The sequence below is a fragment of the Pelobates fuscus genome, chromosome 12 (assembly GCF_036172605.1).
Source record: "Pelobates fuscus isolate aPelFus1 chromosome 12, aPelFus1.pri, whole genome shotgun sequence".
Lineage (NCBI taxonomy): Eukaryota > Metazoa > Chordata > Amphibia > Anura > Pelobatidae > Pelobates > Pelobates fuscus.
The window spans coordinates 112,380,720-112,398,413 of record NC_086328.1 but is presented as its reverse complement, the minus strand read 5'-3'; the positions used below and the strand labels follow the sequence as shown (position 1 = coordinate 112,398,413).

Genomic DNA, 17,694 nt, shown 5'->3' with positions numbered 1-17,694 from the left:
GTGATGTCAGCAGACAATCAGACAGGGTTAGTTACGGAAGTGAGAATTCAAAGTTAATTCAAATTGAAGTCCATAGTAGCTGAACTAAAAGCTCAGCTGACTTAGAGAACTTTTAGAGTACCTTGAATTTGAAATTCACTTGAAATTCTAACTTTGGTGAATAATCCTATTTTCTAAATAACTCACAGGATTTGGGAAGACACATTGTACCTACCTGATAATGCTGAATGCCCAGCATGAGCATAGGAAGTCCTGGTTTCTTCTTTAACCCCTTAAGGACCAAACTTCTGGAATAAAAGGGAATCATGACATGTCACACATGTCATGTGTCCTTAAGGGGTTAAAGGGACACTATAGTCACCAGAACAACTACAGCGTATTGAATTTGTTCTGGTGAGTAGAATCATTACCTTCAGGATTTTTGCTGTAAACACTTTCTTTTCAGAGAAAATGCAGTGTTTACATTACAGCCTAGTGATAACTTCACTGGCCACTCCTCAGATGGCTGTTAGAGATCCTTCCTGGGTCATGGCTGCCTAAAATGCATCCAAACATTCAATGTCTCCTCCCTCTGCTTGCAGACACTGAACTTTCCTCAAAAATATTTATTGATTCAATGCATCTCTATGAGGAGATGCTGATTGGCCAGGGCTGTGTTTGAATTGTGCTGGCTCTGCCCCTGATCTGCCTCTTTGTCAGTCTCAGCCAATCCTATGGGGAAGCATTTAGATTAGATCAGACTACCACTTCTGATGATGTCAGCAGACAGTGGGCTGGTCTAAAGGAAACAGGGACAAAGTAATCAGCTCCAGACTTGAATACAAGTAAGATTTTACTATATTTAGGGAGGCATGAGGGTACCAGGGTGGCTAGATGGTGGTTTTAGCCCTCTACGGTCAGGAATACATGTTTGTGTTCCTGACCCTATAGTGCTCCTTTAATTATTCATTTTCAGCAAAAAGAAAATAAACACAAAACAGGTTAAGAGATTAATAACATGAAGTGCTGATAGTTTTTAAAACTCAATGCTCTGGTGCACAGCGTTCAGATAACACTGATTTTAGCTTCTCATAATAGATTTATAATAAAACAAAAAAGTAATAAATGTTAAATAAAACACACATTTGACACAGGTTAAAATGCAATCCCAAAGAATTACAATAATATATAATGGGAGGTGAAATAAATTTGCTGGGTGCCGGTGATAGAGTAAGAGTGTCTGCTTATGCTCTCAACCTATTAATGGCTTTGCATTGAAAAAACGCATCAGAAGGTACATACCTGGAAGAAAGGAGATTTAGTCTAAGGCAAAGAAAATGTTTTTTACAGCAAGAACAATAAGGATGTGGAATTCTCTGCCTGAAATGGTGGTTTTATCAGAGTCCGAACAGATGTTTAAACAGCAATTGGATAAATATTTGAGAAACATAATATATAGGGATATCATTTTTAATTAGTGATGTAATAGCTTCTTGATTCAAGGAGATATCTAACTGCCATTCTGGGGTGAAGAAGGATGTTTTTTCCTAGTTTCAGACTGGGTTTTTTGCCTTCCTTTGGATCAATGCCAAAATCAAAAGTGAGGAAGGCTGAACATGATGGACACGTGTCTCTTTTCAGCTATGTAACTATGTAATAAAGAAACGGTGTTCTATATCTTCTGTGGGTGAGGAATGATGGGCAATAATCCTATTCTCTGCCCTTTTGTATTATTTTATATAGAAACCTGGAGCTTGTCAGTCTACGTATTCGTTCTAAAGCTTTGAACCCAAAGCAAAGTATTGGTGTATAAATCCAGTTAGATCTATACATTGAACCGAATATGCAGCATCCCATGGAAATGTAGAAAATGTTAGGACTCTCAATACAAACAGAGTGGGAAATCATGTTATATATTAAAACAGATGTGGTTATTGACAAAAATGTGAAATGTTGGCAATACAGATGGAATTGAATTTAATTTAATTTTTTAGGCCAAAATAGCTGAATTCGAAAAAAAATTCCCCAAGTCAGCTCTGTTTTTAGTTTGCCTCGTTTGCCCTAATATTTGAAATTCATTCTGAATTTACTTTGAATTCATTTTGAATGTATGACAATTCAACAATTAGTGAGTAACTTTGCAAGTTCTGTAATGTGCTCTGATTAGTGCACTACAGAATCTACTCTCTAATAGTCATCTCTTTGACTAGGCACACATACTGTCTCAAAAAAAGTAATAATTAAGCAATAAAATGTTTTTAAATGAAATAATAGTGTGAACGATAACAAGGATATTTGCTACTATATAGCTGCTAATTACTTTCAAGCGGAAAACTGTAAAAAAAAAAGCAGTGATGACAGTAACGGTGGTTGTTAATATATTCAGCACAGAGAACAAAGTGTGCGATTCAACTAGATAGAAGAAACAAAGTATTAGTTTGAAAACCTTTAGTTTATTTTTCTTCTATAGCTTTCCCTTTTACAGTCATTCGGGGTGTGTTGCACACATGCACGCCACTTCTGTGCTAATTCAATTTGCGGTTAGGGCCGAAAAATTAACGTTTAAAAATAACACCCAGAAATTTTTTTTGCGGAACCTAAAATAGAATGTTTAGGAAATATGGTAATTTTAATTTAATAAAAGATGTAATATGCTCAAACATCATATATTTGTAAGGAGCCTGCAGCTTTTTGGGAATGCAGATTCCCAAGCTGTCTTTACAATTGGTACACATGATATTTGGTTATGTACAGCACATAAAGTCCTCTTTTAATAACGTGGATTTTTGTATCTGGAAAGGGTGTCTAGCAATTACTGCAGTTGGCATAGATCCCTGGATGTCTTGTTGGGAGACACATCAACGGTATGAATGTTTAGCTCTCTAGAGTAGTACTTGTACCAAGGAGGTACAATCTGAGTTATTACCATCTCATATATGTGGGAGAGGGGGATGAATCCCTATGAGTGAATCTGAATTATTGCATGTAGCCCCTATATAGAAAAATAATTATCTGCATAGATGCTGTCGTTACACAAATCTAGCTGGACTTCTTTAAATTTTTTGAGTGCATTTATGATTTTCAGAAAATGATATATTTTAACCTGGATATGGTATGTTAGTTAAAGCCAGGACTTAGCAAGTTAAGGGGACACTTTTTTTTTATAAATGAACTTTGTTACACTCCTCTGGCTGTCAATCAGACATCAGTCCTGTTACTTCCTGGTTGGATTATCTCAGAGCTAAACTCAAGAAGCAGACAATTGCCCAGAGAACCTACCTGGCAAAGCTTCCTAAAGCATTAAGCTGCATTGGGAAGCCTGTGATTGGACAGCCATAGGAACTCTGGGCCAGATTAGAAGGAAAGTTATTTTAAGGGCTTCTGTTTTTATATCAACCTTCCTAATAGTTAAATTAAACACATGCATGTTTTCAATGCGGGATATGTAGTAAACTGTCATTTTTATTTGTATTTGGGCATGAAGTGTCCCTTTAAATATCAAAGCAAATCAAGTTACCCCCGTTTATAAATAGTTTTTAGATTAATATGCAATATAACAAAAAAAATACAGTCGGCTTTGTGATTTTTGCTTTTTTCTTTGAAGTGTATTTGTTAATCCAGTTTCTTCTATTTGAGAATGATGGTCTTGTCAGAATATATATATATATATATATATATATATATATATATATATATGAAAACTAATTCAAACTGGGAATTATAGACTTGTCATCTTGATAATGTATGGATAGGTGCACGAATGTTTGTGAGCGGTTACTCTACAGGACATTTTAGACAAAATAACTATTAGGTGATATGATAATGCTTTATGAGTGTGTTTAAGACATAATTATAGGACCAAATAATATATATATTTTACATTTATTGTCCTGTAGGTAATGTTGCTTAACCCCTAAGGACACATGACATGTGTGACGTCATGATTCCCTTTTATTCCAGAAGTTTGGTCCTTAAGGGGTTAAAGGCACAAAACCTCTGTAGCATAGAATAGTTGCATAAACATAGTTTTTTTTTTTTGTTGGTGTTAATTGTTTTAACTATTTTAGACAAAGTTCCACCAGTCAAGAGGCAACTCAGATATTTATTGCCCATCTCATTGGTGTGTTTTTTTTTTTTTTTAATATTAATTGATTACCAAGACTATAAATTATATTGTTATGCATATGAAGTGTTCATGTAATACATCATCCCATTGATATCTTTCTCATTTGTTTCTTAAATAATAACAAAAATAAAACAAAAATTATGCAGGTAATATCCAAAAACAGGATGTTAACCAGTCCAACATATTGGATAAGGAAGTACAAAAAATGAGAGGACTGTGAGACGTGGGCAACAGCAATGGGAGGTGTAATGGGAGGACCACAAGTTCATACATGGTCAAAGGATATTTCAACATTGTAGTCTATTTCCAAAGAACAATGCCAGAATTTGTGTAGTTGACACATGTATATTCCATCTAGGTTTCAAGGTGCAAAAAGTTCCCACTTGAGTAATGATTTGCATAGTGGCACGTCTCCAATAGTCCCTAGTCCCAGTTTCCATATGATCTAGATTCAACAGTAAGTAAAATGGCTTTAAATGGCTACTCCATGCATTATAACCAGTACATACCACTGTAGGGGTTAATTTGATGCCAGGAGTACCCTGGCCCCCTTTACCAGTAATTGGGCAAACTGTATTTGCACTGGTTTGCCATCCTATCTGACGGTGCCGTACACCAAAGGTCCTCTCTTGGTTGTTGTGATGGCATCCACATCCAGATCCCATCACAGCAGCCAAGATCCAGATGCCAATCTTGAATGACATTCATTGGCTGAGAGTGTCTGCTGACCACCGACTTTGCATAAAAATATTGGGAAGCCTTTAACTACAGTAAGAATAGGTATCAGTTGTCCTGGTTATAGAGTTTCTGCACTTGTAAAAATGTGCAAATGTAGAGCCAAAATATCTACGCTGTACCACCACTATGACTCATGGGGTGTTTCCCACACATACAGTTTTTCACTAAAGTGTGAAATGTGGAGCTTGCTGGTGTCGAGGCCTGCCCCCTCCTCTCCCCCCTCCCCCCCGGGCCGGTGAACCCATATCATAAAGCCTCGGTGTGTTAATTGAGGTGGATGGACATTTGTGATCTTTTGAGCTGGTAAAGCCAGGGAAAGCATGAAGACAGAGCAAAGAAGTCGGTGTTCGAAAAGGATTAAGATCCCACAGGTTACCAATGTGGGCCCCTCTTCACATAAAGGAATGGTTAATGGGACCAAGCAAATTCATAGTTCTGGGGCCCCTGTCTAACCCACTCTGGCTGGACAGGATTAATGCGATAACATACCAAAATTAGAGGCTCCTCTGACGGAGCTGTTTCCTAGTCGAGGAAGGGCCTGTTTAAAACTGCAACCACACTCTCTTAGAAAGAGTTTTTTGTACCATTGAAATGTTTTCTCTGTAATGATTTTACAGGCAGATTTTACAGTATTTGGCTGTTATGTTTTAAGTGCTTGGTAGTGAATTGGTCAGCTATGTTTAAATTCTAAAATTGTGGTTCCAGAGTCTTTTTGAACAATCTTTGTGTGATCTAGAATGAAGTGTTGCCCTCATTTGAACGGTAAATTCCTTTAAAGGAAGACTCCAAGCACCATAACCACTATAGTTCAGCTGATCATTCTCAGCCAATGAGCAAAGAGCTGAACTGCAGGACTTAGCTCAGAAGAGCTAACAGAAGCTCCTGCCTCTGATGTTAACAGTGGAAGCTAAGAGTGACACGGACAATTCAAAAACAGTTTGGCTACTGGCAGACACTGACAGACCCATCCAAGATGTCAAATTGTTCAAAAACAGTGTGATTACTTACAATGTGGGGGTAGGGACATGTCAGGACACTCATGGCACCATAACCACTATATCAAACGGTAGTAGTTATGGTGCATGCAGTGTTTCTTTAAATTTGTTTTGAACAGATCTATTTCCCTTTGCTCTGATATTAGCATTGTATCTTTGTGTTAACTTGGGACTATGAGTAAGCCAACTAAGCCTCACTTTAATTGGTGGGGAGAGGGGAGGGCGGGTCAGTATAACTTTAAATACAGAGACTTTGATCATTTATTTAGTGGTCTTGACAAAGTAGAGCATGTTCAAAACGCATAGAACATAGCTATTTATGTGTGTCGGTGCCTGCATTGCTGCCACACAGAGAGTTTGACAAAGTAGTTTAATTTTTTAAAAGGTGAAAAAAGGTGAAATTATGATATATGTATTGCTTAGTCCTGTTTGCTGCATGGGTGAAAACCTTGTTTTTTACATTGTATGACATATAAGCAGCATTTCAAACTGTAAAAAGGGGGACGCCTTTATTTTAGATGATGGAGATGGAGGAATGGCTCAGAGTAGTCTGGACATTTTGAGTAACTTCCTGATCCACTGATAACTACTTATTTAGAATACCTCACATCATTTGTGCCCCGTGAATCAGAACTCCAGTGGGGGAGGTGGGGACCAATTGCACAATTACTGGCACGGCCCATATAGGGGGCAAACCGCAGGACTGGCAGGTCAGTCTGCCATGGATTCATGTCAAGCTGCCTGTCAATCAGCCAGGCTGGCCCACTGATGGAAGACCATGCACTCCGCAGGGTTATAGTGCTATAAGTGTAGCACGAGCATGCCTAATGATACGCTCGCTTTAGACTTTTTGGGGAGACTGTTCCAACAGAATTGGGTACATTGGGAGGCATGGTAGAGAAAATAGGCAAACAGAGAATTGAGCAAAAAAAAAAAAACAGTTCCTCCTAAATTCAGACTATATGAACTGTAAGGGACAGGAAACAATACATTTCAATAGTACCCTGGAAAGTTTCAAATTTAACAATGGGCAACCATAGTAAGACCCCAATTGTTTCAGAACTACACCTCCCATGATGCCCCCCCCCCCCCCCCATAGTTAAACATTTCTCAGTTTTGTGTAAACCTCTTCTTGCTTGAAGGGTTAATGCAGAAACACAGCTTCACTCAACAGAAACATTTGGTTCTTGAAGGTCATGTCGAAATCTCATTTTTGAGCCATAATTCACTCCATTGCCAAAAAGGTGCCAAGCGGTGCCAACAGAAGCCTTTGAACAGAAGGCTGCAAAAGACAGCTTGAAGCAAAGGATCCAAGTAATGCTGGCTGCTGATTACACAGTGTGTATGTAAAACACACTAAATTGGTGACTGTCTTCCTCACTGACATGAAAAACTAAATGCACTCTGTCAATCACACATGCCCATTAGATGACTAACTGCGCTCCCACTCACGAGGTGTAGGCAGAGAATATGCTTCTATGTGCAGAAAACAGATAACATCTTTTATTTACCTCCTGACTGTTAAAAATACAGTCTTATGTCATGCTCAGCTCTGCGGCAGACTAGAGGCTTGGTCAGTGTTTTAACGCTACAGAAATTGAGAGTGCATGAGACAATCCCATGTTAGATAAAGGAAAACAGAGCTACGTCAACCTAGCGAGAGAGCAGTGGGGAGGCAGCAGCCAGGGGAGTGAGCAGAATGAGATAGAAAAATTACCAGTAACTAGCTACAGCTCTTCTCTCAATTCAGCAACCAAGCCATGCCTGCCATAGGAAAATGACAATGTTCCACCTGATAAGGCTAACTTGGTTATCTATACATTGCACACGGCAATTCACTGGAGAGTCGTGACACGTAATGATTCAGAGTATTATCATTTCATCTCCGTGCAACGGACAAAGGGGTGCAGCGCCTATTACACCAGATAGTTTCTACACCCCACCCTCCCCCTCAAAGAACTTATCTAAAGGCAAAAGGATTTATTGTCTCCATCCAATCTGGTTTACGTATACCGGTAGCTTACATATAAAATACATGATAGTCAATGCATGCATTCTGGGTGTATATTCCACATATTTCTGGCTCTTCGACAAGCAATCTGGATGTACATGCAACTAATTCTTCTGTTCGTACATGCAGTATATACCATATATTCCTAGACTTCCTGCATGGGTTTTTGGTGTACATATTAGACCTCTTCCAGGTGAAAACTTGTTTGTTCTAAATCGATCCTAAAAAAAAAAAAAAAAAAAAAAAAAAAAAAAAAAAAAGAATTGTTTAGTGCGATTCAAGTTTTGTAATCAGAAGAATTTCATGAATGCAATTATTTCAAGAACACAAAATCAAAAATGAAACCAAAATTATATGACAATTGGCCAGTTACTGTATTGCAGAATATAAATGTTATGTACACATTGCGCCGTACACTGATAGGAGCATTTTCACACCATTTGGTTCACAGATCAAGTGATAAGAACTGACCAATAGAGGGACAAGAGGAGGAGCAGTAAAAAAAAAAAAAAAAAAAAATATCTATCTTTACATATTATATTATATAATTATTAAATATATACTAATTAAATAAAGATTAAAAAAAGTTTTACTGCACCTCCTCGTTCCCCTCTGTAGGTCATTTCTGGCTGTCTGGTAGATAATTATGATTGCAGGGATAAAGGGACAGGGGCACTACACCCCGACCACTTTACTGAGATGAAGGGGTCTGGGTTCCTATACTGTCAATTTAAAGGGAAGGCACCCGTGCAATCACATTCCAATACTCTTCTTATTTGAAATACCTGACTCCAGGTAAAAAAAAAAAAAAAAAAAAAAGTCAAGACAGGGGCTCACTGACTTTTTCCAACCTGCAATATCAATGATTACTCAATGTCTCAAAGAAAACTTTGTTATTAGTTTAGTCAGATTGTATTTGTCTCTTATGACAACTTGGATGACAATCACAAGACATTTTCTGCGTAATCAATGCTGAAATCCTGGTCATCTCAAAGGGGATTGTCCCCAGCAAGAATAGCCATTATTAGGATTCTTACTGTACAGTCTGCATTCAGGGCATGTGGGGTATGCTTAGAGGGAACCCTCACTGGCATTCATATTTTTCCTATTCTGTTAGCTTTATATAATTTATTTGGAGAAAACATTTTCCTGATATTTATGTTTGTGTTTATGATATATGGCAGTTCGTGTCATCTTTGGTTCCAAAGAGCATAATGGAAAACATATCAACCGTAGTGTAAAAACTAGGCATTGAGAGGACTAGACATTGGGCATTAAAAGTTCATCAAGGTCATTGCAGATGGGCGCTGTAATTTAGAAAAAAACGAGCACACGTGTTCACCTATTGTAGAGTTTCCTGAATTTCAGTCTAATTTACATGTCTATTTTGTTTTCTTTTTTCATTGCAGACATCTAAAATAATCAAACCCAAGGAGGATTCACAGCCGCACAAAGTGTTGAAGGTAGACGTGGCTCCATCATGGCATTGTGATTGGGATTATTTGAGTACATGGTAAGGGCACTATGTCTACGTATTGATTTGTCATGTAAGTGAGTAACTCACTGGCAAATTGTGAAGACCACATGCAGGGCTGGACTGGGAATGCAAAGCAGCCCTGGGAAAAAATGTATGCCAGCCCCATAAGTCACTGTGCCACAGTAATGTTTGTGAATGTTAATGTATATATAGAATGTGCATATATACACACATACACATACACATACATACACACACACACACACACAAACACTACCATGGCACTTATAGGGCTGGCATATTTTTTTTCCATAGATTATATAACATCTTTGTTTATGAATTACTCAATCTGGGGTAGCAAGACGGAGCTATATTTCAAATGTTATAAAGGGATATTTAACATTCTCACTAAAGGATATATAAAAATATACTTTTTTATTGCTATGTTCCTTTTTTAATTTTAAATATCAGTACAAATAAGCATGCTCACATGCAGGCACAGACAATCACATTGAAACAAGCACATGTTCACAGGCAATCTCACTGACACACACAAGATCATTGACAAACAGACAAGCTTACAGGTACACACAAACTTAGTACAGACACACACACACACAAGTTTACTACAGACAAACTCACTGGTATACACAAAGATGCTTACTACAGACACGCTCACTGACACACACACATTCTCATTACAAGCTCACTGACAAAAACATGCTTACTACAGACATGCTCACTGACATACACATACATGCTTACTACAGACATGCTCACTGACACACACACATACATGCTCATTACAGACATGCTCACTGACCAACACATACATGCTTACTAGAGACATGCTCATTGACACACACACATACATGCTTACTACAGACATGCTCACTAACACACATACGTTCTTAGTACAGCTGTGCTTACTGACACACACATGCTTACTACAGACATGCTCACTAACACACATACATACTTACTACAGATGTGCTCACTGACACACATACATGCTTACTACAACTGTTCTTACTGACACACACATACTTACTACAGACATGCTCACTGACACACACACACATACATGCTCATTACAGACGTGCTCACTGACACACATAAGTGCTTACTACAGACATGCTCCATGACACACACATCCATGCTTACTACAGACATGCTCACTGACACACACAGGCTTACTACAGACATGCTCACTGATACACATACATGCTTTCTGCAGACAAAACACTAAAACACACATGCTCACAACAGCAGGCACACACACACAAAAGATCACTCTCACTCACTAGCTGCAGTGTATTTGAAGCCTAACTGGCACTACAGGCTGCTGCTGTGGAAGCCCTGGGAGGTGATGACTCAATTCCCTGGCCTCTTCCTGCCCTGAGGTCACCATCTTGCGACCAGGGGCTTCCACTGTATAACCATGTCAGACTCAAGTTATCCAATTAAATGCTGCTTATTGATTGGTGCAGAGTGGTGTTTTGTCGTGCAGGAACACTATCCTTCCAATGCTTTCCGGTGGAAAAAATAAAATCATAAATGGCAACTCACATGTAATAGAGCTACAGATAAGCTCAAATCAATCAGCATAAAGAGCTATAATTCCTGTTTGTGGATAAGTAAGAGACAGTATTGCAGAGTAGTGTGTGGCGTGTGAATTTAAGGTTAAAGGGAGATTAAAGGTTAGGATTAGAGATGTCGCGAACATAAAATTTTCCGTTCGAGGAACTCTTTCTGGCCACAATAGTGATGGAAAAGTTGTTTCAAGGGGACTAACACCTGGACTGTGGCATGCCGGAGGGGGATCCATGGCAAAACTCCCATGGAAAATTACACAGTTGATGCAGAGTCTGCTTTTAATCCATAAAGGGCAGAAATCACCTAACATTCCTAAATGGTTTGGAATAACGTGCTTTAACATTAGGTATGATGTTGTATCGATCAGGTAGTGTAAGGGTTACGCCCGCTTCACAGTGACAGACCAAACTCCCCGTTTAACGCACCGCAAACAACCGCAAACTCTTCCTCTTCCTCTTCACGCTCATCTAAGGCCTGATCCAGCACTCTTTGCAGGGCACGCTCCAGGAAGAAAACAAATGGTATGATGTCGCTGATGGTGCCTTCGGTGCGACTGACTAGGTTTGTCACCTCCTCAAAAAGGACGCATGAGCCTACAGGCATTGCGCATGAGCGTCCAGTAATGTGGCAAAAAAAAATCCCAGCTCCCCAGAGGTTGTCCAAGCACCCCAGTCATACAAATAGTCGTTAACGGCTTTTTCTTGTTGGAGCAGGCGGTCAAACATTAGGAGTGTGGAATTCCAACATGTAGGGCTGTCGCAAATCAAGCGCCTCACTGGCATGTTGTTTCGCCGCTGGATATCTGAAAAGCGCGCCATGGCCGTGTAGGAACGCCTGAAATGGCCACACACCTTCCTGGCCTGCTTCAGGACGTCCTGTAAGCCTGGGTACTTATGCACAAAGCGTTGTACGATCAGATTACACACATGTGCCATGCATGGCACATGTGTCAACTTGCCCAAATTCAATGCCGCCAACAAATTTCTTCCGTTGTCACAAACCACTTTGCCGATCTCCAGTTGGTGCGGAGTCAGCCACTGATCCACATGTGTGTTCAGGGCAGACAGGAGTGCTGGTCCGGTGTGACTCTCTGCTTTCAGGCAAGTCAACCCCAAGACGGCGTGACACTGCCATATCCGGGATGTGGAATAGTACCTGGGGAGCTGGGGGGTGCCGTTGATGTGGAGCAAGACGCAGCAGCAGAAGAGGACTCAGCCGAGGAGGTTATGGAAGAGGATGGAGTAGGAGGAGTAGAGGAGGTGGCAGCAGGACTGCCTGCAATTCGTGGCGGTGTCACCAACTCCTCTGCAATGCCACGCATTCCTTGCTTGTCAGCTGTCAGCAGGTTTACCCAATGCGCAGTGTAGGTGATATACCTGCCCTGACCATGCTTTGCAGACCAGGTATCAGTGGTCAGATGGACCCTTGCCCCAACACTGTGTGCCAGACATGCCATGACTTCCTTTTGCACAATCGAGTCCAAGTTGGGGATTGCCTTTTGGGAAAAGAAATTCCGGCCGGGTACCTTCCACTGCGGTGTCCCAATAGCTACAAATTTTTTGAACGCCTCAGACTCAACCAGATTGTATGGTAAAAGCTGGCGGGCTAATAGTTCGGACAAGCCAGCTGTCAGACGCTGGGCAAGGGGGTGACTTGGTGACATTGGCTTCTTACGCTCAAACATGTCCTTGACAGACACATGACTGTGGGCAGATGAGCGGGAACTGCTCAAGGCGGGAGACGGAGTGGCGGATGGTTGAGAGGGGGCAAGAAGGACAGCAGTGGTTGATGTGGCTGAAGATGCTAGACCAGGAGGAGGATGGCGACTTAGAGTAGGCGTGCTGCTTGTACTCATGTGTTGATCCCATAGGCGTTTGTGATGTGCCTTCGCAAAGCAGTTGTACCTAGGTGGGTGTTGGACTTCCCACGACTCAGTTTCTTTTGGCACAGGTTGCAAATGGCACCGCTGTTGTCAGAGGCAGACACACAAACAAAAATGCCACACTGCTGAGCTCTGCAATGAAGGCATTCTGGTGGTGGCAACAGCATGCGTTGATTGGCTGACCCCGGGTGCCGATGCATGCTGTCTGACTGTGCCACTATCTCCTTGCGACGACCTCCACCTGCTTCCAACTCATCTCCTCCTCCTCTCTGTCTCCCCATCTGAACTTTCCCCCTGCAGCAGCTGGTACAACATCATCATCATCATCATCATCACACCGTGCGTCCATGTGTGTAATGCTGCCTGACTGAGACATATCCCTGTTATCCTCCTCCGGCAATAATGGTTGTGAATCACTCATTTCTTCCAACTGATGTGTAAATAACTCCTCTGACAGATCAAGTGAAGCGGCTGTGGTGCTAGTGTTTGTGGTGGCGGCAGGCGGGCGAGTGGTAACTTGAGAGGTGCCCGAAGCTAAGCTGGAGGAGGATGGTGCGTCAAGGTTCCGAGCGGAAGCTGTAGAAGATTGGGTGTCCTGTGTTAGCCAGTCAACTATGTCCTCAGAACTTTTCGAGTTCAGGGTACGTGGCCTCTGAACACTGGGCATTATTCTAGGGCCAAACGGAATCACAGCACCACGACCACGACGGCCCCTGCGGGGTGGCCTGCCTCTGCCTGTCATTTTTTTTTTCGATTAGTGGTACTATGCGTGCAAGCTACTATGACAACAGATATGAGTGGCACTGTGCACTGGCAGAAGTTGGCAGAGTAGATGCTGTAGGCCTGACACACACACTTGCAGACAACTAACTGCTATTCAATCTATTACAGTCAAAATTGTATATATTTTTTTTAAATGTACACTACTGTTACACCAGATATGAGTTGCACTGGTGTGACACTGTGCCCTGGCAGGCCCTGAAATGCACATGTGAGAGGAAACTGACTGCTATTATTTCACAGTCAAATTTCTAGGTTTTTTTTTTTTTTTTAATGTACACTACTGTTACACCAGATACGAGTTGCACTGGTGTGACACTGTGCCCTGGCAGGCCCTGAAACGCACACGTGTGAAGGAAACTGACTGCTATTTTTTTTTTAATGTACACTACTGTTACACAAGATATTGTAACGGCTTACCTTTGTTGGGAGTCTGTAGCGCAGATATATGCTCACCCTTATTTATTTTATTTATTATTGCCATTTATATAGCGCCAACAGATTCCGTAGCGCTTTACAATATTATGAGAGGGGGATTTAACTATAAATAGGACAGTTACAAATAAACTTACAGGAACAATAGGTTGAAGAGGACCCTGCTCAAACGAGCTTACATTCTATAGGAGGTGGGGTGTAAAACACATTAGGACAGGAATTTACAATCAAATAAGGTGGGCTGCCCTTTTGGAGAGGGCAAGAGACAGGTATGTGAGGTAAGGGTTAGTCTTGGAGGCCATAAGCTTTCCTAAAGAGATGGGTTTTAAGGCACTTCTTAAAAGATGCAAGACTAGGGGAGAGTCTGATGGCGGTAGGCAGGCTATTCCATAGGAAGGGAGCCGCCCGCGAGAAGTCCTGCAAGCGCGAGTTGGCCGTACGAGTGCGGACAACGGACAGGAGGTGGTCACGGGCAGAACGGAGAGACCGAGAAGGGACATACCTATGGATCTGTGAGGAGATATAAGAGGGGCTAGAGTTGTTCAGTGCTTTATAGGTGTGAGTTAGTACCTTGAATTGACTCCTATAGCATACAGGAAGCCAATGTAAGGACTGGCAGAGGGGTGAGGTGTGAGAGAAACGACTAGAGAGGAAAATCAATCTAGCAGCAGCATTCATTACGGACTGTAAGGGTGCAGTACGGCTATTGGGGAGACCAATCAGGAGAGGGTTACAATAATCCATGCGGGAAATTACTAGAGCATGGACAAGCTCCTTGGTAGTATCTGGTGCAAGAAAGGGGCGGATGCGGGCTATGTTTTTAAGATGGAATCTACAGGATTTGGCAACATGCTGGATGTGAGGCTCAAAGGTGAGACCAGAGTCAAGTATGACGCCAAGACAGCGCGCTTGCAAGGATGGACTGATGTTGGTACCACAAACTTGGAGGGAGAGCGAAAGAGGAGGATCAGTATTAGGAGGAGGAAAGACAAGGAGCTCAGTTTTTGAGAGATTGAGTTTCAGAAAGCGGGAGGACATCCAGTCAGAGATGGAAGAAAGGCAAGCAGTGACACGTTGCAGGACGGCAGGGGAGAGGTCCGGGGAGGAGAGATATAGCTGGGTGTCATCAGCGTACAGGTGGTAGTGAAATCCAAAAGAGGTAATAAGTTTGCCAAGAGAGGCAGTATAAAGAGAAAATAGAAGGGGACCAAGGACGGAGCCTTGGGGAACTCCAACTGAGACAGGGCAAGGGGAGGAGGTATCATTAGAAAAGGAGACACTGAATGAGCGTTGGGAGAGATAAGAGGAAAACCATGAGAGGACAGAGTCACAGAGACCAAGCGATTGAAGAGTTTGAAGAAGGAGAGCATGATCAACGGTGTCAAAGGCCGCTGAGAGGTCAAGAAGAATTAGTATGGAGTAGTGGCCTTTGGATTTAGCTGCGATTAGGTCGTTAGTAACTTTGATAAGGGCAGTCTCTGTAGAGTGGAGAGGGCGGAAGCCAGATTGAAGAGGGTCAAGGAGAGAGTTGGAATTGAGGAAATGAGACACACGGGTGAAGACAAGTCTTTCCAGAAGCTTTGAGGAAAAAGGGAGCAGGGATATGGGACGGTAGTTAGAGGGGGTGGATGGGTCGAGGGATGGTTTTTTTAGTATAGGTACTACAGTGGCATGTTTAAGGTCAGCAGGGACGATGCCAGAGGAGAGCGAGCAGTTGAAGATGTGTGTTAGAGAAGGCACGAGACAAGTGGAGAGAGATCTAATAAGGTGAGATGGGACAGGATCGAGCGGGCAAGTGGTGGGGCGAGAGGAGCAAAGAAGAGCAGCCACCTCTTGGTCAGTAGCTGGGGAGAATGTCTGAAGGGTAGGAAAGGCATGATCTATGTGTGATTGAGAAACAGAAAGGCAAGGAGGGGAGAATTCTTTCCTTAGCTGTTCAATCTTGTCAGTGAAGTAACATGCGAAGTTATCAGCAGTAAGGTTAGTTTTGGGGGTGGCCACAGCAGGGCGAAGAAGAGAATTAAAGGTGTGAAAGAGACGCCTGGGGTTGCGGGAACATGAACTAATGAGAGTGGAAAAATAGGACTGTTTGGCAAGGGCAAGGGCTGCACTGTATGAACACAATATGAATCTATAATGGAGAAAGTCTGATTGTGTACGAGACTTCCTCCAGGAGCGTTCAGCACAACGGGAGCATCTTTGCAGGTAGCGCGTTGATTTAGTATGCCATGGTTGGGGGCGGGTCCTCCTCGAGGTGCTTGTTTGGAGTGGCGCTGCAGTGTTCAAGGCAGATGTAAGAGTAGAGTTATATATGGAGATGGCCTGTGAAGGACAGGAGAGGGAAGGGATGGACAGCAGTTGTGAATCAATGTCAGCTGACAACTGTTGGAGATCAAGAGAATTAAGGTCCCTCCTGAGTTGAGGGGGGTTAGGCTGAGGTTTTTGGGTGAGGGGGTATGTGAGAGCAAATGATAAGAGGTGGTGATCAGAGAGTGGATATGGAGTGTTGCAGATATTAGATACTGTACATGCATAAGTGAAGATTAGGTCAAGGGTATTGCCAGCTACATGGGTGGGAGAATCTGCCCACTGCGATAGCCCGAGGGAGGAAGTCATGGAAAGTAGTTTGGTGGCTGCAGAGGTCAAAGGTGGGTTTATAGGAATATTGAAGTCCCCGAGAATTAGGGATGGAATGTTAGAAGAGAGGAAATAGGGTAGCCAGGCAGCAAAGTGGTCAAGGAAGAGAAGAGGGGAACCAGGGGGGCGGTAAATAACAGCAATGTTAGCAGAGAAGGGTTTGAAAAGGCGAATTGAGTGTATTTCAAATGATGGGAAAGAGAGAGAAGGGGGGGTGGGAAGAGGTTTAAAAGAGCAGTGAGGGGAGAGGAGAAACCCAACACCACCACCTTTACATTCAGAGTTTCTTGGGTTGTGGGTAAGTTGGAGACCACCGAAGGACAAAGATGCAGGGGTGGCAGTGTCAGAGGGGGAGAGCCAGGTTTCTGTTATGGCTAGTAAATCTATAGAACGAGAGATGAAGAAGTCATGGACAGCAGTGGATTTAGTTATATTGCAAACAGAGCGTGCGTTCCAGAGGGCAGTATTGAAGGAGGATTTAGAGGAACATGAGATGGGTATGAGATTAGTGTGGATCCTTGGGTTAGTATGTGCTGAGTTTGTTGCGAGGGGGCCGGGGTTAGGAGAGACATCACCAGCAGCTAGGAGCAGAAGGATAGAAAGGAAGTGAAGGTGGGAGTAGGATTTGAAAGTTTTGTAGGAGGGTATGTATGTAGAGGATTTGGGAGGAGTTGGTGGAGATAGGCTGGAAAGGTATGTGTAGAGTGCATGAGATGAATAGAGAGGGGAGGGGAGTAAGGTGGAAGTAATAATTATGGTGTTGCTAGGGACAGGTGAGTGAAAGGATAGGGATATTTTAGTGATGAGAGAAGTTAGTGTTAAAGTGAAAAATAGAAGGGAGAACATTAGAAAAAGTGTATTATATAGATATGTAGATCATATATACAAACACACAAATATCAATGAGTGATTAAACCAATGTAAGGATGCAGTGTGTTAAATAAATTCAGGTGAGGAGAGGTTTAGTGATTTGATTGGTGTGTTAAGGAAACCAGCTGATGTGCACTATCTATAAGTAAGTTGTCGACCATGGGGTGG

The 17,694-nt window shown here is 42.1% G+C and overlaps 1 protein-coding gene across 1 annotated transcript in view; it reads left to right on the top strand.

Moving 5' to 3' along the window:
• PTPN5 (protein tyrosine phosphatase non-receptor type 5) overlaps positions 1–17,694 on the top strand; it is a 149,553-nt gene that overhangs the window by 32,454 nt on the left and 99,405 nt on the right. Inside the window, exon 2 of the mRNA XM_063437423.1 lies at positions 9,259–9,362. The gene's annotated coding sequence lies outside the window, so the exon portion shown is untranslated. The remainder of the gene's footprint in view (positions 1–9,258; positions 9,363–17,694) is intronic.